Below are 23,549 nucleotides of genomic sequence, written 5' to 3'. Positions count from 1 at the left end.
ATACTGGTTGTACAATCTAGGCAATATCTTTTAAAATCTCTTTTGCATCTCCAAAGCTTTAAGACTATAATTTGTGGAGTAGATGTTCACAATTTTCTGCAGGATTTTAAAAACATCAAGAGGTCCAGTTTTCATTCTATTCTACTACTAACCAACCAATCTCCAATACAAATAATAAATCATAATAGAATTGTCGACAAAATGACTTGATAAAAATTTCATACAGTGCTTGAAACACAATTTGGCATATACCTACATACTCAACGCCTAAAGAAAACTAAGATGGCAGTGTACTAAGTGCTATGGGAGATATAGAAGCTTAAATACTTTATTTATATCTTAAATTCTCATGAGAATTTTGTTTTTCAAAAGAACTTTAAAAATACTCATTTCATGCAACTATTCATGTTCTTGGCATTTGGGTCCACCTGAGATGGGAAAGTGGCAAAATTTTTTTAAAAACTGCAGCAGACAATAGAAATCCTAGCTCAAAAGCTTATGTGACCTCGTGGAAGTCATTACCTTGCTGGTTCTTAGTTGTCTCATCTGTAAAATGGTTTAGATAGATAGGGAAGAATTGATTAAATGATCTCTAAATCCTATCCCAAAACTAATTCCTATTAAGGACAGGAGTTATGTCCCTAAAAAACAAAATTTGTAAACTGGTAAAAATTCTTGCTCACACAGAAAATAAAAATGACAAAGCCTAACTTGAAAAGCAATGTTCAACTGGGAAAAATGTTACTGGACATTAAAAAGTTAATTTTTTAATACTTAGTAATAGTGAATAGTTTAAGAAACTGTACTGAACTCTACTCTCCTCCCATTCAAACTCAAGAGTTCTAAATGTTTTAAATTCAATACCACTCAAAAGATGAATGCCAATAAATGAAAAAATTTAAAAGCAGACTCAAAAACTTTAACTTCACTAGCTACTTTAAATAATAACCTTAAAATATACTTCCAGCATGATGAATTTGGGGACAAAACTACTGTTTGTAACCATCGGAATATAATTTCAAACTATGTAAAATTTCAGAAAACTCAGAGAGGATGATTGCAATTCGAATTCTCTATTTCTATTTCCATTATTACATTGCCTCCAACAGGCAATCTATTTCTTCTACAGTCATTCATGAATGAATGAAAAAAAATATGAAATGCTTACTATGTGCAAATCTGATGTGTCAAACTCTTGACTTCAATACATCCCTCCAAATTAGCTACGGCTCTATGATAATAAAAATTTAAATTAGTGCTTCCAACCTAAGGTATAAATGCTATAATTGATTGCATGGACTCCAAGAGACAACTTTACTATTTTAATTTCCTCCCCAAAACAGTAGTTGCAAAGATCCTTCTTTGGTTTTAACACAAGTATGGGGAAGAGGCACAAAAGTTCATTCAGGTACATACACACATAGTAAAAGTTAATCTACTTTTTATAAAATCTTATTTTACTCTATAATAATTTAAGATGTTACTTATATCAACGTGATTACAAATTATATGCAGGATATCGTAAGTCTTGGTGCAGTTTTAAGGACCACAATTCTAAATGCTCTATCCGTTCTATGTGCCGTATAACATTAGACATAAAAAAAAAAGCTTAATAGTGTACTATTGTACATTTGTATTCAAGCTTTAAAGTGCGCCAACACTTTAGGGAAAGCCTGTTATATGTAACATAGCAAACAGCTTTAAAATAAAATACCCCAAAAGAAGCTTGAGAAGGCTCCAAACGCGCTTCAACTCGGGGCACCCCTTGTGGATGTCATGCCCACACCTCCAGCCCGACGAGTTGTAACCACCGCTCAAGGCCTGGCCAAGGAGAAAGAGAGTGGAAAACCGGGCTGGGGGAGGGGGGTCTGCACCTGACGCCCCCTCCTCCGCGCCGGGTTCGGAGGCTGCGGGGACCCCCTTCCGCGTGGCCAGAGGCGCCCAGGGCAGGTCACCCCCCGCCCCGGTCCTCAGAGTCCAGCGGAGCAGCTCGAGCAGGACCCGGCAGCCTCAGTGTCCCCGGCGGGACGCCGGCACACGCTGTTCCCTTCTTCCCTCCCCCCTAGGCCTCTGCCCTGGGGATGGGGGGGGGGGGGAGAGAAACGCCGGGAGAACGGCCGAAGGTAACGACAATTATCGGATAATACTCAACTCCTGGGAGTCACAGCAAGAAAAAGAGCGGCCGACGGCAAGCAGGACCCGAGGACCCCCGGGAACAGGACGGGACGCTACGCGATCAGGAACCGGAAAACGAGTGAGATCTTCCTGCCCACCCTCCTCTTCCTCCTCCTCCTCCTCCTCGCCGTCGCCCCCGCGCCCTCACACGCGAAAGCAGCTCTGGGGAGAAGGACCAGGCAGCTGAGCCTAGGGTGGGGAGAGCGCTGTCCCCGGAAGGAGGGAGGGGGGGCGGAGGAGACCCGTCCCCCGAGGCCGAGCACCGGGGCTCCCAGCCCGGCCCGGCCCTGCCCTTGCGGCGAGCCGAGGCCGAAGGGCAGCGAGAGCTTGGCGAGTCCCGGCAGAGAGGCGGCGGCGGCGGCGGCCACAACCACCAGAACGCGACCGCCGCCGCCTCTGGAAGCAGGGCCTTTCCCCAGTGCGTAGTTAGGCGTCCGGTCGTAGCGAAGACCGGGTCTGGCCGCGGAGGCCACACGGGGTGACTCAGTACCTGCACTCCCAGCCCACCACCGCCTTTCTTCCTTTCCCTTTGCCGCCTCCCCTCCCCCAGCCCAACACGCACCTACACGAGGCCCCCGGCCCGGGCCTGCGCCTCTCGCTTCCGCACACCCTTTCCCCAGCACCGGGCCCGCAGAGCCGGGCCCAAAGCTGGCCCAGGGCCCCGGCGGCGCCTGGCCCATCCCGGCCCAGCCTGGCGCCGCCTCGGTCACCGTCACTGCGACACCGCGGCTCCGGCCCGGGCCTGCTCCGCTCCCCCGGCCCCTGCCCCCTCCAAGCGGCCGACACTCACCCGCATCTTCTTCCGGGCCCGAGGAGGCTCTGCCGGCGTCGCCACCTGCCCCACAGGGGTCTCTAGCGCGGCTCGGTCCCCGTCCCGCCAAGGACTGGCCGTGTACCACACTCCCAGGGGCCGCCCGGACTGGAGCTGCGTGCGACAGACACCCGCTCCCTCCTCCCCCTCCCCTCCCCCCCTGCCGCCGCCGCCGCCGCCAGTCCCGCCCACCCTCCTCCTGCCGCCGCCGCCGCCGCCGCCGCCGCCGCCGCCGCCGCGCACCCTCCGCCCGCCCTCGCCGCGCTCCCTCCCGGCCCGGCCGACCAGCCCGCCTTGCCCATCACGCACTCGGCAGAGGGGGCAACCGCCGCGGTCGCCATCGCCGGGGGCCAGGCCCCAGAGACCACTCGGCCACCGTCTCCACGCTGCCGCCTCCTGCCCGGAGCCTTGGGGTTGGAGGTCACCCCCCCCCCCCCCCCCTCCTAAAATAAGCAGTAACCCCTCAAGTCAAAGGCTTCAGTTTCCCCTGCACGATGCTGCCCCCCGAAAAGAGCCGAGTTCCCACGCTCCCAGCCCCCCTCCCCCACACCACAAGTGCGAACCTGCGGGGCCTCCGGCTGCAGCGCGCCGGCAGCGGCGGCAGCAGCAGCACAGCGCATCCGTCCGACTCCAGCCCGAGAGCAGTCGAGTCCTCCAGTTTGCTCCTCCCGGGCCCTCCTCCGCCTACCCGCCCCCCGCCCCATCCTGCCCTCCTCGAGGGAGGCTTAACTGCAGCCCGAGAGCGGTCGGAAAGCTGCGCTCATGGAGCGCCTCCGGGGCGCAGGGCACGGCCGAGCTCGGCAGAAAGCCGGGGGCGGAGGGAGGGGGAGGATCTCCGAGTTAGGCTGTCCTCCGTGGGGTGCTGGCCTGCGGTCTCTGGTGGAGACTAGACTGCGAGCTCTTCGAAGGCGAGCACGGGCTTTGCCGGCGGGCGCGCGGTCGGGCCTGGCGCCTAATAAATGCTTGTGGGCTTGCCGCAGCCAAGTTATTGGCACATGAAGAGCGGACTGGGGGAGACCCTCGAGAACAATAGATGCTTCTGTCCTGTGTCCTGGAGGCAGCGCGCACTTCGGCTCCCAGGAAGAGCTGGGTTCAAGTGCTGCCCGGTCACTCTCTAGTTGTGTGATATGGATCAAATCACCTCACCTCGCCCCCCCCCCCGGCACTTCTCAAGTATTGCCTGCCAGGGGCTGTGCTGCATTATTGGAGAAAATTTGCCCACCGGGAGTTTACAATATCAGAGAAATCATGGGAGGTGGGGGGAGTGGGGAATCTTAAAAACATCCCCATTTTCTTTTTTTCTTTTTTTTTTTTTTAGCATCTAAATTCTTTTTTTTTTTTTTAATAGCCTTTTATTTACAGGATATATGCATGGGTAACTTTACAGCATTAACAATTGCCAAACCTCTTGTTCCAATTTTTCACCTCTTACCCCCCCACCCCCTCCCTCAGATGGCAGGATGACCAGTAGATGTTAAATACATTAAAATATAAATTAGATACACAATAAGTATACATGACCAAAACGTTACTTTGCTGTAGAAAAAGAATCAGACTCTGAAATATTGTACAATTAGCTTGTGAAGGAAATCAAAAATGCAGGTGGGCATAAATATAGATTCCCCATTTTCTTCTAATAGTTATTGTCAAAACCCAAATCACAAACATTGAAGCTATATTTAACAATTTGCTTGACCAAACTTAATAGATTTGTGACAAAGTTCTCTAAATCGTTTATATTTGCTACCTTTAAAACTCTAAGTAACGGTGCTGAATCACTCCCTGGTGGAAAGAGCACTGACTGAAAACAGAGAGGCCTGGGTTCAAATTCCTGCTGGGGCAAGCCACCTCAACACACAAACCTGTTTCTTCTTGTATACTAGGAAGGGTGGGTTAGTCGCTTCCTGCCCTCCATTAATGATTTCAAATCGATGGTGCGATAGGTAAAACCCCGAGTTTGATTTTCATGGGTGGCTTGTGGCATGAATCACATTAGTCTAAAATCATACTTTCACTGGAGCACCTTGATTACAGCTAGTAATAAGAAATAGCACTTCCAAGGCAATCCCAATAGACTTTGGATAGAAAATGCCAACTGCATCCAGAAAAAGAACCTTGGAGATTGTAAATCAACACATACTGTGTTCACTTTTTTCTAGTTTGTTTTTTTTTTCTCTTCCATGGTTTTTCCTTTCTGTTCTAGTTTTTCTCTCCCAGCATGATTCATAAAGCTATGTGTATGAAAAATAAGTAAAAAAGAAATAGCGTTTAAAACACTTTGAAGGACTAGTGATGAAAAATGCTATCTATACTTAGAGAAAGAACCATGCTTTTAAAAAAAACTTTCTTTAAGATTTTTTTTTTGGGGGGGAGTCCTGTTTTATTTTGCAACATGACTTTAATGGAAATGTTTTGCACTTCATATGGGCTTTCCTGGTGGAGAGGAAGGATGAGAATCTGGACCTAAAAATTTTAAATTTAAAACAATTTTTTTTACATTTGTATGTAACTAGGAAAAGAAAAATATTAAAGAAAAAAGAAAATAGTATTTAAAAAGGGGGGTGGTAATTTGGAATCAGATCACCTATTTTAATTCTTTTTACTTTTACAATTAAAACTGAGGCCCATACAGGAGCATCAGTGATTTTCCTAGTCACCCTGAGTTGGTAGTGGCAGAGAGGCAGGGCTAAAAACCCTAACCAGATCCCTAAACCACAGCTCTTTCCATCCAGCTACATCCCCTATTTCTAATTACTTATATATCACTGTTATATCACCCCTGAGGCATCTTCCTCAGTGGAGAAGGAAAGGAAAAAGTATTCCATTGTTTCGTCTTTCCCTCCTGGGTGCCTATGCTGCCCTTCTTGTATCCCCCAGTGCTTACCCCAGTATCTGGCACATAGTAATTGTTTAGTAAATGCTGACAAATGCATTCAAGGAAGGATTTTGGAGGACTTTTGGGATTAAGAGGAGTTAGGAATGCAATTTCAGCCAAAGGCTTGAAGGATCCTGTTCAGCAGCAAACTGGGCTGAATTTCTACCCATAGGAAAGAGTGCCATTTACAGAAACAGAATCCCATTATACTAGTACTTCCAGCTTATGTGATGCTCCAGTTCCTATTTCAAAAACTCTGGACCAATCTTTTGGTATCTAGTACTACAACTGGATCTATCTTACACATAAAATTGCAGTTTTTAAGGGACCTCTGGAATCATCTAGCCTACCCTCCACCAGTCTCTGAAAGAGTAATAATATATATGACCAGTAAAGAATAAAGACATATGCAATATATATCATTACATATAATATAGATAAAATCCCTCCATTTGGGTTCCTAAGAGATGGGATGTTTTTGGTCTTAATTTTATTTTTATTTGCATTTCTAAACAGTTAAAAGCTTTTATATAGTATAATGGCTTTTTGAAAAAGATGCTATTTCACAATGGCTAAATTTCCCTTTTCTCTTCCATGTTTAACACTTAATTGGGCCCTCTTGACACATAAGAACATTTACTATGCCCTTCTTCTTTCACTAGTCATGGCACCCTCTTCTTCCAGTTCATTAAAAGAAGATGAATAGTAAACCTGCACTTTACTCCACAATCATTTGAAATTCACACCATCATCGGCTTCCAGGACCAATTTCTAATTTCATCAACCAATCCCAAAGCTTGGTCCTGCTACTTTCTATTTGACCTTATGCAAATCTCAACCTCTCTGGGTTTATTCATCTGTGAAATTAAGTGGTTATACCAGATGACTAAGGTGTCTTCCAGCCTTTAACAAGCAGTCATTCTACCCCCTTCTCATCCTTCACTAATCACTCTCTACAAAGAGCTTTTAAAAACTCTCTTCACCCCTTCCAAAGCATTCCCTTTATCCACATTCTCAGGTAAGAGCTTAACCTCTTTAGAGAAAAAAATAAAGGCAAATCATTAAAATTTTCTCTTTCATTTATCTTACATTACTCAGATATCTTCATTACTTTCCTTTTTTTTTTTTCACCCTTATAATGAAAAGATTTTACATTAATTCTTCATCTTCTGTCTTCTCTAGAACATCATCCCCACCATCATACCTCTAACTTTTTAGTCTCAATTTCTTGCCATGGACTGGCTCCTTTTCTGCCATGCACAAACATGGCTATATGACTCCCATCTTTTAAAAAAAAAATCCTCCAGTGATAGTTATATATCTCTTCTCCTTTTAATGGTTAAACTAAAAAAAGATATAAAAATTTTCACTTCCTCTACTTTCTTCTAATCATTTTTAATCAGTACTTTGACCTTACCCAAATTAAGTGAACTCTTGAATGCTATTTATCCATTTTACCCATATCATGTCTTCTTATCTCTATTCACCCAGCCAGAACTCCACCACCTCTCATTTGGACTATTTCAGTCTGTTTGAATTCTCCCCTTCCCACTCCATCTTCCACCCAGCTGCCAAAATGATTTTCTATTTTGATGTCTAATCATAGTACTCTCTTAGTCAATTGCTTGAATAGAGAGTAATAGGCCTCCAAGATCAGGTACAAAATCTTGAGTTAAAGCTCTTCATAGCCAGGCCGCTTCCGATCTTTCCAATTTTATTATATTTTGTTCACTCCAAAAGAATATGAACTAGCTACAAGGAGCCTATTCACTGTTTCTTGAACACAACACTCCATCTTCCATTGCTATGTCTTTATCCTGGCTGTCTCCCTTACCTATAATGTTAACCTCTTCATCATTGTCTTTCTGCTCTTTAGTTTTCTTTGAGATTCAGCTTAAATACCCTTCTATAGGAAGACTTTTTCACTCCCACCATCCACTGGATCTCACCCCTGGTGCTTTCTCTTCTTAGATGACCTGCCATCTCCTCTACAAATGTGTATGTGCCTAGTTGTTTTATGTTGCCTTCATCCTTGGGACTTGACCTCCCTTTTAGGCATGGATTGTTTTACCCTTCCTTTGCATTTCCAGCCTAGCACATAATGGAATACTTATTAGCTGATAGCTCTAAAATCTGTGTCCATACATAGCCAACTTTCCACCCCTCTGCTCTGTCTTCTAATAGCACATTCTTTGAAATTATTTGAGAATAACATGGAATTGTTCAAAGCACTAATTTCTGCTTTCCCTCTACCCCAGTCCTAAATCCAGCCTATCCCCCGATTTCCTCCCATTCAGTTCTGAGCTCAGCTCATTGTCCTTCCTCAGTGACTGAACAGAGTGAAAGTAGGGATGGAAGAACTCAATAGAATACTCATACAGCTCTATGTCAAAGTATATTCAACACTCATTCTTCATTAATTTTTCCTGCTTATAGTAAACCAATCTATTTTAAATGACCATGAATTTCAGTGAGATGATGAATTTCATTGTGAAGTTCTTGTAAACATTCTGAAACTAGATTTAATAATAATGTCATGTATAAACTGTAACATCAGGAGGCTTAGATTATATTAGATTTTTGTGTGATGACTTTTTGAAAAGAGGCTATTTTCATTTTTAAAATTTTTTATTCATTACCATTTTCTAACCATCTTACCTTACTTAAATCCTCTCTTCATATAAGAATTGCTCCAGTCTCCTAGCTTCCCTTCACTTGTCATGGCATTCTCTTTTTCCACTTTATTGGGAGAAGAGAAATAGTGGAGATGTATGTATGTGAATATAACAAGATCCATAGCTTTAAAAAAATAATTCTGGTAATTTCAATATAATTGATTCCGTTGTAATCACATATAATATATTGTTTTATTATATATACACACACACACACACATATATATATATATATATAATTTTTTCATTTAAAAAATCATCTTAAAAAGGAGTCCATAGGCTTTTCCCAAACTGACAAAGAGTTCCATGACACAAAAATTATTAAGACCAGCTGATGTATAAGAAATCCTTCTACCTTTTGGGTTCAGTGAAAGTAATCCTCTACAACAGAGCTAAGAATATTTGATAGTGGGATGATTCCTTGTTTTGTGCACTATTTGGCTTGATATCATAAAGGAATATTGTACAAAGTCATCTCTGTTATTTTAACAATCAAAGAATAGATACTGGATTAAGCACTGGGGGATACAAGAAGGGCAGCAAAGGGAGAAGCCTTTGTTCTACTTGAATAAAATGCTTTTTGTAATCAGCAAATCATAAAAGACAACAGAATCTTGTATTTGTATTCCACCTTTTGGACAATTGTGACCAGGATGATACAGTATTGTGTAGAAATTTGTTTGCAAAAGCGTATTCCTTTCTCTTATTTTCATTAAGGGCATTACCTTCAATGTGTTCATTGATTATTCTCATTAAAACGTTGACAAAATAGGCTTATTGTCCAGTAATTACCGATATCTTCTCAAGTACTATTCATTTATTATTTTTCCAGTACTATATTCCCTCCTTCCATATATACAGCTTAAAAATAGATCTCTCAGTTCTTTCAAAATTGTATATAGCTACAGCATCTATCTCTTCTGTGGATACTTGGTTTGGTGCAACCGTTTTCAGCTTCATTAGTTATCATGCCAATATTTCAGCAGAGTCATTTTCTTCCTACCTACTTTGTTAATTTCTAAAGTACAATTATAGACTTGGGGCTAAATAAAGGGGTTTTACAGGCTAGCTAGTCTCGTCTCTTTGTTTGGCAGATGAGCCCACTGAGGCCCAAGGAGGTGAGGTGACTTGCCAATACATCTCAGGAACAATTTGTAAACAACCTGATGTTCTAAATCTCTTGTCTTCTTTCTCTCATTGACTTTCATGACGACAACTATTTTCTTTCTATATATTAATTTGAAATGCTTTGTTTAGGCCTAACCGTGCCTCTTATCTGTTCATTTCTTTTTTCTTTTCTTTCTTTCTTTCTTTTTTTTTTTTTTTAAATTCTGTCTTAACAAATACCAAACAAAATGAGCATTTCCATATAAATAATAGCACAAAGATTACATAAAAAGTACAAATCTCTATTATGTTCAGTTTGCTTTTTAAAAAATATAATAATAAATTCAATATACAACTTTGAACTTGCTTTACATTTCCAATGTTGGGTGTCCTGACATTATCCTGGATACTATTATATATATATTTTTTTAAATCTCCTGATAAAAGATTGTCTCCTGTGTCCTATTGTAGTGACTTTCTTAGTCAACCAAATCCCAGATATCTTTGACTTCTTTCTCTTCCTCATCGCAATTAATACTATCAGTTCTCCAGATTCTGTCAGTTTTCCCCTTATAACTTAATGCCTCTCATGTCAGAAAAACATTTTGCCACTTAACTATATTTATGATATTGGTAAAATACCTTAATATTTCTGGGTTCTTCTCCTGACTCTGTAGACTACCTTTTCTAACATGCTCCATTAGCCTTTTCATTCTAGATCTCTTTTCCCAGGAGGCTTTTCACTCTAAAAGATCACTTCTTGCCTTCTATTTCCACAGAATAGGGACCTCATTAAATAGAGATAGAGAGAGTAACCCAGAAATAGCAGGAGGCTAGAAGTCATGAAAGCACTGAATTGCATGTGGCCAGCCCTAAGGGCTACTCCTACATCCACATACCCTCCAGAGAGAAACCATCAGACCAGAGTATTGACCATCACAGAGAAGAATGAAACAGAGGAGAGAGAGAGTGGCAAGTGGGTAATAAATGACAGTTAATAACAATATGGTCATATCATTGTTATTTGGAAATACCAAGAAGTTTTCCATTACAAGGCAACCATCAGATGACCTTTGAGCAATATGATCTTTGTTAAGAATTTCAACAATCCCAATTCTTTTCAGTTCTAAGCATCTTCTATCCATTACCACAATTTAGTTTTTACCACTAATAGATTAGACTAATCCATTATTTCCTGATTTCCTTACTTTTAGATTGTTAATCTGGTTTCCTTTCAGATGAATTTTTCTAAAATGCCCTTTTCATCCTATTATTCCCATGGACATGAATTTATAAGGGATTTAGGTCTCTAAGAATGAAATCCAAACCTTATAACTTGAAACTAGGATGTAGTATAAAATACAATGGATCTGAAGTCAGAAGGCCTATGTTCAAAAGTTGTCATATTGATTTTCTGGCTGTCTGTATACCCAAGAGTGAGAGGGCAAATCATTTAACTTCTCAGGGTCTCAATTTCCTCATGTGTAAAATGGGCATGATAATGGTTGTGATTTCTATCTCTTTATCTAAATATGAACTATTCTTATAATAATAATCTAATATGCAAGTCCTCTACAATAAGGTCTTCCTTCTTAAATTTATCTTTACTTCATTCAATGAACAAACATTTGTTAAGCACCTACTATGTGCCAGGTAACTCTTTAAAACTGTAAGTTGCAGAAAAAATGCTATAAGATACAAGATCATAGCATATACATATATTAGTGTCTGCAGTACAGAAAAAGTCCAAAAGAATAAAGTAATTGTGAGAAGGAGGCTACTCTTAACTAGGAAGATCAGGAAAGACTTCATGGAAAAAGGAACAGCTGAGGTTTGAAGGAAATCAGTAATTTCAAGAGTCAGAGGTAAAGACAGCATTCCAGGTATGAACAATAGGGCTATGCAAAGACTCAGGAGATTAGGTATCTTGTGTGACGAATAGAAATAGAACTTTAGAGTGCATGGAGTAAATAGGGAATCACTGGCATTTACTGAGTGGGTCTTGGGAAGGAGGGTAGAGAGAGGAAGGAATGATACTGTCAACCCTGTGCTTTAGGGAGAAAACTTTGGCCACTGTTTTTAGGGTATTGTAGAGTGGGGAAAAGACTTAAGACGGACAAAAAAAAGCAATAGTCCAGCCAAGAGATGGAGAGAGCATGAAATAGGCTGGTGACTATGTCAGAAAAGAAAGGAAGAGACATATATAAGAAATGAGAAATTTTGGCAACTTACCGGATATGTGGGTTAAGTCAAAGTGAAGCCAAGGATGATACTGAGGTGTCCAACCTAGGTGATTGGAAGGATGGTGGTTCCCTTGATTGTAATGGGGGGAAAGGGTGTTTTTTCTTGGGGGGAGGGGAGGGTGTGATAGTGAAGATATTGTTTTGTCATAGAGATACTGAGTTTGAATTTTACAAGTCCAAAGGACATTTGATGATGTGAGACTAGAACTCAGGAGAGAGACTAGGACTGCACATAAAAATTTGGGAGTTATCTGTATAGAGATGATCATTGAACCATATGACACAATGCCATCACTAAGAAAGTATAGAGAGAAAAGAAAGAAAAATCCAGATGTGACATATTTGATCCATCAAAGGAAACAGAGAAGGAACAGGCAAAATGTACAGGAAGAGTGAGCCGTGTTCCAGAAATCCCAGAAAGGAGAGAATATCCATGTGGAGAGGATGGCCGACCATGGCAGATGTTTTTGTTGTTTAGTCTTTCAGTTGTCAACTACTCTCTGACCCCATTTAGGGTTTTCTTGGCAAAAATATTGGAGTGGTTTGCCATTTCCTTCTGCAGATCAGGAAACTGAGGTAAACATGGTTAAGTGACTTGCCCAGGGTCACCCAACTAGTGCCCGAAGTTAGATTTGAATAGGGGAAGATGAATCTTCCCGATTCAAGGAACTCTTACTATGCCATCTCACTGTTCCCTGGGCAAATGCTACAGAAGTAGATAAGGATGAAGATGGAGAAGTAATTAGATCTGGCCATTAAAAGGAGAGAACAGTTTTAGGTGAATGCTGCTGTTGGAAGTGAGAAGAGATGGAGGGGAGGCACCTTGTGGCTTTTTTCGAGTTTTGGCTGAGAAAAGAAGGAAGATATCAGATGAGAGCCAGCAGGGATCTATGGAGAGCCCTTTAAAACTTGGGGAGAGTTGAATATTTTAGGGAGAAATAGATTAACTATTAGAAGAAGGATTTGATAGTGTGATCAATCTCCCAAAGAAGACTAGAGGGGATAGAATTAAAGGATACATTTAGAGGGTTTGCCTTGATGGGATTTAAGAGTCAGTTCATCACCAGACACTGAAGTAAAGGCAGATTTCATAGGGTTATAGATGAAGAAGAGGGGAGAAGAGGGAGCTCATATCAAATGACTTCTATTTTCTCTGTAAAGTACAGGCAAGATCCTCAGCTGAGATAGTGGGTGGAGGGGTTATTGTGGGAGACTGAGGACAGAAGAAAGGGTTGGAGTAGCTATTGTGTTGAACAGGATAGAAAATCAGTTAGGTGTCAAAGGATTGCTTTATTTGTATCTCCATTGAAATTAGACAAACTCACTTTTATTAGATGTAGTCAATGCCCTGGAGTGACCTCCTCAGGCTTTGTTCAGCAGCACATTCAAGAAGTGATAGAGGAGGAGAGTGGGAGTAATATATGTTGAGCTTAGCCAGACATGTGTGGCAATAGGTCTAGGAATTTAGGGATCTGAAGGTAGAGGGTAGTAAAAAAAAAAATTGAATTGATTCAACAAATGGGAGATTAAGAAGATTAAGAAGGAAAGAGAGTGTAGCCAGAGTACAGGAAGAATATTGAGGGACAGATGTGGAAAATGAAATATGAACAGTTTTAAGAGACTTGCCAAGGTACAAAGTAAATAAATGATGACCAGGGCGGGAATATTGCAAAGTCTGTCTCTAATGTCCAAACTCTGAACTTGCAAATGACCCATACGCATAACCAATTTACCCTGCCCCAGTTGTGTACTCCTCCTTTTCCCCACAACTGGAGTCTTCCATGCTACTGCTTTTAAAGCTGTCTAAAATGAAAACAAAACAAAATTTGGAATTTAAAAATAATCCCTGGACTCATAGATAGAAGCTGAGTCCAAGATATATACAGGCAAGACTTATCTTTGGTTTGTTTTACATACTACCTGACTTTTTGTTTCAACCTCCTTTAGTTATAATGCCTGAAATTCTACCTATTAGAAATTAGTTTGGGCTAAAAAGTAAACTTTTTAAAAAACACAAATCCTTGCAGTTGAGGTTAAAAAACTGTCAGGCAATTACATATTAATGTGACCATACAGTGGGACTGCTATCCTTTTAATACCTTGTTAAAATCCATGACATTTCAGAAACAGAACCTTGATGGAGAGTGAAGTGGGTGATTTATAGGAGGGTGCTCCTTCAGAAATAGGTCAGGGTTGGATGGGTTGCTGCAATATGAGGCTGAAAAGAGTGTAATTTGTACTTCTGTACCTGAATGGAGGTAAATAAGAAGTGGGAGTGGGTAAAGAAAAGAAGATAGAGGGAATAGAAAGATGTCAGGGATTCATCTGGCCAATTTCTTAATTTTTTCCAAAGCCAGACAACTGGTCCTATGGCTAGAAAAGGAGAAGAAATCCCTATTCCTTCTATTCTTAATCCTCGTATTATATGGTCCCTTGCTTCTGGAATCAGAATAGATCCTGTTAGTAATAGTACTACAGTGTATAGCCCTTATACCTAAATCATTGATAATTCTAAGGAGAAATACATCTTATCAAATAACTGAGATAACAAAAGCTGGAATACAAACTCATATGTAGATCAAAGTATGATTAGATTATAGAACCTACCAGAGCCTGATTCTTCCTCTTAATCACTGAATGTCTTATTTCCCTGAGAAAATCCTACCCTCATTCCCTGTCCCACCACCCTTTTCTCAGTTCTAAAATGGGGCTTAAGTTATATGGTTACTATTTTTTTTCATGCATTTATTTGCTTTGTAATGTCTTTAGACTATGTCTTAGATTGTTTCAAGTTTTTATTGGCAAAAATTTGGTGTACATTTCAGTCATGAGTGATGAAGTGTATTTTCCAGGTCATATTAAAATTGTGCCAATAAAAACTTTGTAATTTATTACCACATATTTTGCTTAATTACTTTTTCAGAACTATGATATTTAAAGGATCTAAATAATGAATTTAAACTATTTCCATTCATACCTTTGGAGTTCCTTGACCTATAAACTGAATTACTTTCATACTTACATGCTCATTTTAGGCACGGAAGAACAAATAGTAAATCAGCCACAGTTCTTGGGTAAACACTTAGCAATTAACCATGGTCTGATACTATTAGTTCACAATTTGCCATCACTAATTTCCCCCAAGAGATGTTAAGTACAAAACATGTTGTTTTGTTACTCTCTGATGTTCTTCTCATGTAATATTTAATGTTATAGTTCTCTGTGCTTTGTATTTTGCCCCTCTCCTAGATTATAAGTTTTTTTAAGGCAAAAATTCTGTCTTATCTAAATTTTATAATTCTCTTGGGTCTATTGCATCGTTCTGTACAGAAAAGGCATTTAATAAATGTTTATTGTAATATGCAGAATTCTTTTGTCTCCTCTCTCTCTCCCCTCCTCCCCTCTTATTCTTTTTATCCTTCCTCCCCCTTTGTTAGAGGCATTAGAGGCTAAGAGTTTAGGTAAATTGTTCACTGCTTCCAAGGACTGAACATCAGTCTGAAATCAGAAGAATAATTTGCATGTTATAGTGCTTCTGAAGACTTGGTCTAAATATTAAATTGTTGATGTTTCTTTTAATTTACAAGTTCATTGATATCTCTACCTGCTCTGCGTAAGACTTCAAAGCACATGCTTCTGTTTTTGCTAACCAAAATAGCTAGTCCAGGGGAAGCACTTAAAGGACCTGTGATTTGGATGCCAGGTATAAATGATACCCCTCAATGTTGTGTATACATACTTAGAAATTTGGTATAGCCCCAATTCTCATCTTGCAGCCAACCAGATTAGGAACCTTTATGAACTTACCAATGCCAGTCCTTAAAAAACATGTAAACCCATATTTGAAGCCTTTCTAATTTTCTATGGCTTGTAGTTTTGTCCTCCTGACAACCCTGTGAGGTAGGTGCTATTATTGTCCCCATTTTAAAGATGAAGTGAGGCAAACAGAGGTTATGTTGCCCAGGATCCCACACCTGTTAAGTATTTGAGGCCTGATTGGCAGTTGTTCCTCACTCCAAGCTCAGTGCTCTCTCTACTGTGCTATGTAGCTCCCCTAATACCTTTGGTATTGTTTTTCAGTCCTGTCTGACTCATAATGATCCTATTTGGGGTTTTCTTGGCCACGATACTGAAGGGGTTTGTCATGTCTTTCTCCAGCTGTCTAAAATGAAAACAAATGGGGAAACTGAGGCAAACAGCGTAAAGTGGCCTGCCCAGGGTCACCCAGCTGGTAGGTGTCAGAGGCTGGATTTGAAAACAAGAAGATGAATCTTTCTGATCCCAGGCTCAGTGTGCCGCCTCACTGATAAATACACACACACAAGTGCATATATGTATACATATATACTTACATATATTATACACACACACACACACACACACACACACACATAAATAGGAAATGGACCTATGATTTCATTGGGATCAGAAGCTCCCTTTCCTAATGTAGGTCTACAATTGGTTTGTATCTTAGAGAGTTATCCCTGAAGCAATGAAGTCGTATGACTTTTTTAAAGGCACATAACACAGTATATGCAAGTATATATAAGGATTATTGTACTTTGGTCTTTCCGATTTGGACACTGGCTTTCTACCTCTGACCATGCACATTGCCTTCTGCACAATATGTAAATAATTATTAAGTATCTACACAGTGGAACTTTAGCGATGGCATGTAAAATTTTAAAAGTTCAGAAACAGGTATCTCAGATGATAAAAAAAAGAAGATGCAAGTAAATTCTAAACCAGGAAATACTTCTTGACTAGTAAAGAAAGGGCTGTCTGTACTTTGATCATACCAAAAGGACTGGCAATGAAATATAACTGATTTTGAGCCATGCTTTATGCTGTCTCTTTGGGGTGAAATGAGGAAAAGATCTAGAGGTCAAAATAAAGTGATTTTGTCCCATGGTTTGCAGTGCTTCAATTGGTTTATGAAACATAGGAAGGCAGTTTTTATGGCAGTTAACTAAAATGTGTTTCTTGAGTAAGCATTCTTAAAGCTGTTTGCTGCCTGACCTACTTTTCTCCTCAGCTGAACAGGCTATGCTAAAACTTACACATGGGACTCAATGGTTGGGGGCAATGCCATATAAGAATTTTAGGGTCTGTCTCCACTAGTACAGGAAAAGGAGAAAGACCATCTCATCCCCTCTTAATAAGGGGATGCCTTGGAGTTTCAACTGCTTGGCCAAAATAAGAGAAGAGGAGCATGAGATGGGGATAGAGAAAAGGTACATAGGAGGAGGGAGTATCTGGCAAATCTCAAGCGAAACTGGAGAATAAATTTGAGTAAGGTGGCAAAAATGGGAAAGAGTAACTAACCTTCCTCTTTCCTTGGGTGCCTAGGGGACCTTAGCTAACAATTGTCAATTGAATAGTAGAAAAAAGTTTCATATGCAGAAAGCTTATAAAAATCATAATACATAAGCATGAATAGTTTATATTGCATTTCCATTGGTCAAAATGCAATAGTTTTTTGGATATTTTAATGCTTCAAGTATCTGATTTGTAAGGATTTCTTATCCCTTCCTGATACAGATTGCCATGTCTCTATGCTTTAGTATGGTAGTTCTCAGTTTAGGCCAGGCCCCTTCACCTTCTCCCCCCTGACTCTTTCAGAGAGTTTCAGTCAAAACTATTTTGGTATTTTAATTTCTAATTTGGAAAATATGAATGTGTCTGTAACTCACATAAACAAAGCTCTTGTGGAGAGTTCCTCAATAATTTTCTTTTTTTATTTTATTTTATTTTATTTTTTATTATAGTAACTTTTTATTGACAGAACCCATACCTGGGTAATTTTTTACAACATTATCCCTTGCACTCACTTCTGTTCCGATTTTTCCCCTCTCTCCCTCCACCCCCTCCCCTAGATGGCAAGCAGTGCTATATATGTTGAATATGTCGGAGTATATCCTAGATACAATCTATGTGTGCAGAACCAAACTGTTCTCTTGTTGCACAGGGTGAATTGGATTCAGAAGGTAAAAATAACCTGGGAGGAAAAACAAAAATGCAGTTTACATTCATTTCCTAGTGTTCTTTCTTTGGGTGTAGCTGCTTCTGTCCATCATCCTCAATAATTTTCAAGAGTGTAAAGAGGTCTTGAGACCAAAAAGTTTGAGAACTAATTTCTTAATAGAAGGTCTAAATGGTCTCCATGTATTGCTGTCCTGAAAGAATTCATTTCCTAGTAGTTAGTTAAGCCCCTGTTTATGGGTCTCTCTGAACTCATTCAGATTAATCTCCAGCTATCCCAGCTTATACCTTATACTTTCAAATGTGATAAACTTTCCTTCCATCTCCATCTGTTGAAGTTTTTCCTTTTTTCAAAGCCCAACTCAGATTTCTCTGTAGATGTGCCTGTCTTCTAGTCTTACTAGTTGAAAACAATTTTTTCCACTACAGGTTTCTTATAGTATTGTAAAAGGGTCAGAGATGCTGGGAAGCTTACTTCAGGAAGAGTCTTGGTGTGAATGGAAGTGCTTTGAAAGACCATGTGCAAAACCTTCTGTAACTGGTTCCAGTTGTGTAATCATGGGATAAATGGGAAGCCTTTTCTGGCTACATTGTCAGATCTATGGGGAGTCAGTTGCCTAGCCTCTATGGCCGCCTTTTGGAGAACTTGAATTCTTTATTCATGGTTTATGATAAAAAACAATGATGTAAGGGGGAAAGACCTTCTCCCTTCTGAGTTCACAGACTGTGAAATAGGTCTCAGCCTTTGACCTCAGAGTTTATTTTTTCTCTCTTTAGGTAAAGGGATTGGATCTCTAAAACTCAAAGATCAGGAGGCTACTTGGAGTCCAAGTTTTGTAACTAGCTGAACCATACCCCAAGGACCAGTGAATGATCTGGAGTAACCTTTAGGATCCACCTCCGGGGACCTGAGCTAAAGATCTATTAGGCAATTATGCTACATATGGAAGTGAACTTGATGGGACCAAAGTAGATACTGAGCTAAGAGTGAGCCTACTTTCTCCACAGATCAAGGTGGAAAAGAAGAGTTTTTATGCCCAAGGAACTGGGGAAAATGTTTGTATATTCTGCTCTTGCTATAGTTTTGAAGTAAATATACCTTTGCAAAAACAATTTCATGTTGTGGTTAAATGGAACTGGGGCTCTACTTCCTGGTACCTAACACCTGTGGGGAGGGGAAGGAAATATAATCAGTTGGGGCTCAAGCCCCTTATGATTATCGACAAGAAACTCCCTCCAAGAAATTTTCCCCTTAGAACTCTTAATGGAAGATCTGACCAGTCTGGCTCTGGGAGAGTGAACCAGAAAATAATTGTTCCCTGGCTCTTTTTTGCCTCTATTATGTTTTACCTTGTATACTGGGGCGTAAACAGTAGGCTCCTTGGTGCTCCAGCTAGAGCATCCCTCCTGGATTGTTGAGACTATTATCTCAGATGAACATTTTAAACTTTGGAGATAACCTTGTGAATGTAACAGTTTGGGAGCTCCCATATCCTCAAAGGACAGGGCATTGTCTTATGTACAGACAGTGCATTTTGGAAGGATCGTGCAACAACTACTCCAGTGTTTCTTGGAGAAGATGAATGTTGATTGGCAGGAGGATGCATCCAACTGCTGGCCTTCTGTGCCAGATGATACAGACCTGAAGGGATCTACTTCCAGAGTATAAAGTCAAGGTGAAGGTGAAATGCAAGTTTCTTTGCCAAGAGCTTTAAAATTTGAGAAGTGATTATACTAAATAATTGCAAAATATAAGTGCTTACTATAAATTCTAATTTAAAAACTTCATAATGAGTTATTTTGAAGAAGTTACACCTAATCTGTCCAATAAAAAAACAGTAAATTTAAAAAACCTACCTGTTTTTATTATAATAGCACAAGGGATTATTATTCAATAGAAGAATTATAGTATCCTATGTGTCAGGTATTGTGCTAAGAATATTATCTCATTTGATCTTCACAACCCTTCCAGGTAGGTGCTATTATTATCTCTATCTTACAGCTGAGGAAAGCACAGGTATCCCTTTCCCATCTTGACTTTCCCTACACTTCTCCAGAATTCCGGCTCTCTACATATCATGATTTTAGTATGTCATTGGTCATCATAATAAATTAAATGGGAATTTTGCGGGGAGTTTTGCAGAAGCCAGAAATGACAGGGGAAGGCCAGAAGATGATCCAAAGCTTATGACCAAATACTTAACCCACATTTTACAATAAAATACTGTAAATGCCTCATAAAAGAAGAAAAAAAATTCATACCTCTCTTCTAGTATGAAGGGAGGGCCAAAATTGAGCTTGAATTAGGTTAAAGGTTGTATTAGTGAGGGGAAGGGGGGGAGATATGGCAGATGCTATAAAGATAGGACTAATAAAATGGGGTAAATGAGGTGACATTGGGAAAAGGTTTGAAAAAAGAAAACTCAAGAATGATGCCACTGTTATAAACCTGAATAAGTGGAAGGATGGTGCCCTCCAGTGAAAATTAAATCTTTAGAGGAGAAATGGCTTCAAAGGGGTTTGACTTCAGACATAAGAAAATAGATCTAGAATTGAATGGGACCTTAGAAATCATCTAATCTAATCATTTTATCATTTTTTTTTTTAATTTTTACTGAGGCAATTGGGATTAAGTGACTTGCCAAAGGTCACACAGCTAGGATGTGTTAAGCGTCTGAGGCTGGATTTGAACTCAGGTCCTCCTGACTTCAGGGCTGGCAGGCTATCCACTGTACCATCTAATTGCCCCACAATCTTTCATTTTACATATGAGAAAAATGAGGACTAGCGAGAGTAAGTGCTTTCTTTATCCAGTGTCATACAGGTAGTTAGTGGCATTGCAGGAGTTTGGAATGACTACCGGACATACTTGTGATGTCCACTAGGCAAATACAGGATTACGGTTCAGGTCTCAGAGATTAGGTCTAGACACACACACACACACACACACACACACACACACACATCAGAATCACTAGAGAAGAGAAAATGCATGAAATGGGAAAATCCATGGGAAATGCCTATTATACATTAATAGGAAGAGAGTATTCTAGCAAAAGAGGTTGAAGAAGAAAGATCAGATGAAAGCACAATTAAGAGAAAACGGTGCTAGAGATGGACATCTGTTAAGCACTTATTATGTGCAATGAGCTGGGCATATAGAGAAATGAGACAGTCTTTATCTTTAAGGAACTTATAAGTCCAGATACCAAAGTTTATATATTTTACTCATAAGAGAATCTCTTAAAACCTTAGTCATCACTTATTTATACTTATTTACCCACAGTTCTATCTACCTTAATTATTTGATTTCCAAGGCCCCAGTAGATTAGAAGCAGTAAATTTAAATGAAGATGACAATATACTGAATAACTGCTATTGCTATTGATGTGTATTTGTTTTTCAGTTGTGTCTGATCCTTTGGAATGGATGAATCTTCCTGACTCTAGGCCCAGCATTCTATTGACTGTGCAATCTAGCTGTCCCCATTCATATTGATAATTGAATTATTAAGAAAAGCATTTATTAATTTGACATTTTGTTTAGCAGGCAGTGAAGTATGTAACATGTTACACAGGCTTCCATTCATATGGCTAACTAAAAGAGTTCTGATGCTTTAAAAAGGTAACTGTAGTTATTCAGATAACTCAGACCCAAACATTTTTCTCTAAAGACTCCTGATAATTGTAGTCTAACCAGAGATGGAAACCTCTGTGATTTCATCTTTTACCACAAAATGAAACAAAGTAAAAGATGCACAAACACATAGAGATGGGGCAGCTAGGTGGTGCAGTGGTTAGAACAGCAGCCCTGAAGTTAGGAGGACCCAAGTTCAAATTTGGCCTCAGGCACTTAACACTGCCTAGCTGTATGACCCTGGGCAAGTCACTTAACCCCAATTGCCTCAGCAAAACAAACAAACAAATAAACCAAAAAACCCAAACATACAGAGAAGCATGATTTAGCGACTTCTGAGATTTTGTGGAACTTTTCCCCTGAAATTCTTGCTGGAAATTTTCTTTATACCTCTTTAATATTCCTTTAGAGACTTGTCACATCACAGTTTCAGACTTTGCAAAATAATTTGCTTTAATTTCATAATTTGAAGGATTGTGATTGGAATTAGAATATAATTTTCATTTAATTTAAAGTGTGAGTACACAACAGACACAAATGTATATGATTGAATACAAAAGTTGAATAAATTTACTCTTAAAGTAATAATTATATCTTTGTCAGCAGGAAATAGACTTTAAAATGACCAAATTTCCATTTGCTTCAGGCAGTCAGTGTTTAGCTGATTCAGAAACCAAACCAAAGTGACAATCTTCTCAAAATATACAGAGTAGATTTCCTTTCAACAAGGAAACTCTAATCAGCAATTTTTTTTGGATTGGAACCTGTGATTTAATCAATATCCTAAATTCCAGGCAAGGAAAATCCCTCCACCTACAAAGTTTAACAAAGGTCTGTGATTTACTGGCTTAGGGAACTCCCTCAGAGACTGGACAGCTCATATTTATCAAAGATTTCGAATACAGGTTTTCTTGATTTTTAAGGCCAAGACTCTTTCCACTAGTCATAATGTTTCTCAATCAGCAACTCCACAAGTATTCTGAAGAAATATTTTAATGTGATAGAAGAAGCAAGACTCAGAAGGATAAACAGAAAACTAGAATTGTAGGGGCTGAGAGGCTAGGGTTCTGTTGCTATTTTATCAATTAATCAAGATTGTTTAATTAGCTTCAGCTTCCTTATGTGGGAAAGATCCAGTGGATAAAGGCAAACTGAGCTTCAGTGAGTTAGAAAGAGTCATACTGCTAAAGAAATGATGGAGGTTAATTTGAATTTAAGACTTCCTGACTCCAGGCCTAGTATTCTATCAACTAAGCCATCTAGTTGCCTCCCAGAGGAAGGATTTGAAGCAAGATTTTCTTACTGCAGAGTTACTATACTTTCCACTGTAGCATTCTGCCTCTAAAGAAGGCTATCAGACCTTATTAGATATTCAAAGGCCTCTAATTTCAGAGTGCTTTTTCAGAATTCCTAAAGTGTATAAGGTTTCACTTTGTGTCACAATGGGCCTTAAGAAGAAAATAGACTGCCTAACATAGGAGTAAGTCAGAGCAAACACATACAAAATAAACACAAAATAATACTTAAGAAAATAAAATGTTTTCAAGTACCTTGAGCACTTCAGAATACATTTTACTAAATTTACTAAAGTACTTACTAAAATTATTAAAAGTACTAAAGCATTAAAATTATTTATTTAGATTTTTTTTGGACAAGGTGAAAAAGATTCTTTGCTTCAATTGCTACCTAGCCTCAATTACTGAATGGGTGCAGCCTCAGTCAAACTTAGACCTATTGAAGAACTTCGATTAAAAAGGCCCAGGTCTCCCACTACAGCCAGGGCTATCTCCAGTCATCTTGATCTGGACGCTGGACCCACATTCCTCTGGAGGGGGAAAGTAAGGCAGGAGATTTTGCCCATCCCACCCTCACTTCAATCCAATTCATTTGCATGTCACTGCATCACCTCCTTGATGTGTGATCCTTTACAAAACGAAGAACAAACAACAAATATGTACCGGATACCGTGGTGGCAATGAAGCTAAAAAGCCAAAATGAAGTCCCTGTCATGAGGCAATCCTATGTTCTCATAGAAACTTATATCC

At 39.8% G+C, this 23,549-nt stretch overlaps 1 protein-coding gene and 1 long non-coding RNA gene across 5 annotated transcripts in view; one reads left to right on the top strand and one right to left on the bottom strand.

The window, feature by feature from the left end:
* The window catches only part of CUL1 (cullin 1), an 85,921-nt gene extending 73,981 nt beyond the window's left edge, over nt 1-11,940 (bottom strand). The window contains exon 1 of one of the 4 annotated variants that reach the window (XM_031939327.1): nt 11,876-11,940. The gene's annotated coding sequence lies outside the window, so the exon portion shown is untranslated. Of the gene's footprint in view, nt 1-2,965; nt 3,139-3,295; nt 3,375-3,549; nt 3,679-11,875 lie in introns of those variants that run through there. The other 3 variants (XM_031939325.1, XM_031939326.1, XM_031939324.1) reach the window with 3 other exon arrangements.
* On the top strand, nt 1,946-18,981 carry LOC116419416. The gene is made up of 2 exons (XR_004229728.1): nt 1,946-2,254; nt 18,646-18,981. It is a non-coding gene; the product is annotated as an uncharacterized LOC116419416 (long non-coding RNA).
* The last annotated feature ends 4,568 nt before the right edge of the window (nt 18,982-23,549 follow it).

This window comes from Sarcophilus harrisii, chromosome 5 (genome assembly GCF_902635505.1).
Source record: "Sarcophilus harrisii chromosome 5, mSarHar1.11, whole genome shotgun sequence".
Lineage (NCBI taxonomy): Eukaryota > Metazoa > Chordata > Mammalia > Dasyuromorphia > Dasyuridae > Sarcophilus > Sarcophilus harrisii.
This window is presented reverse-complemented; position numbering and strand designations above follow the sequence as displayed.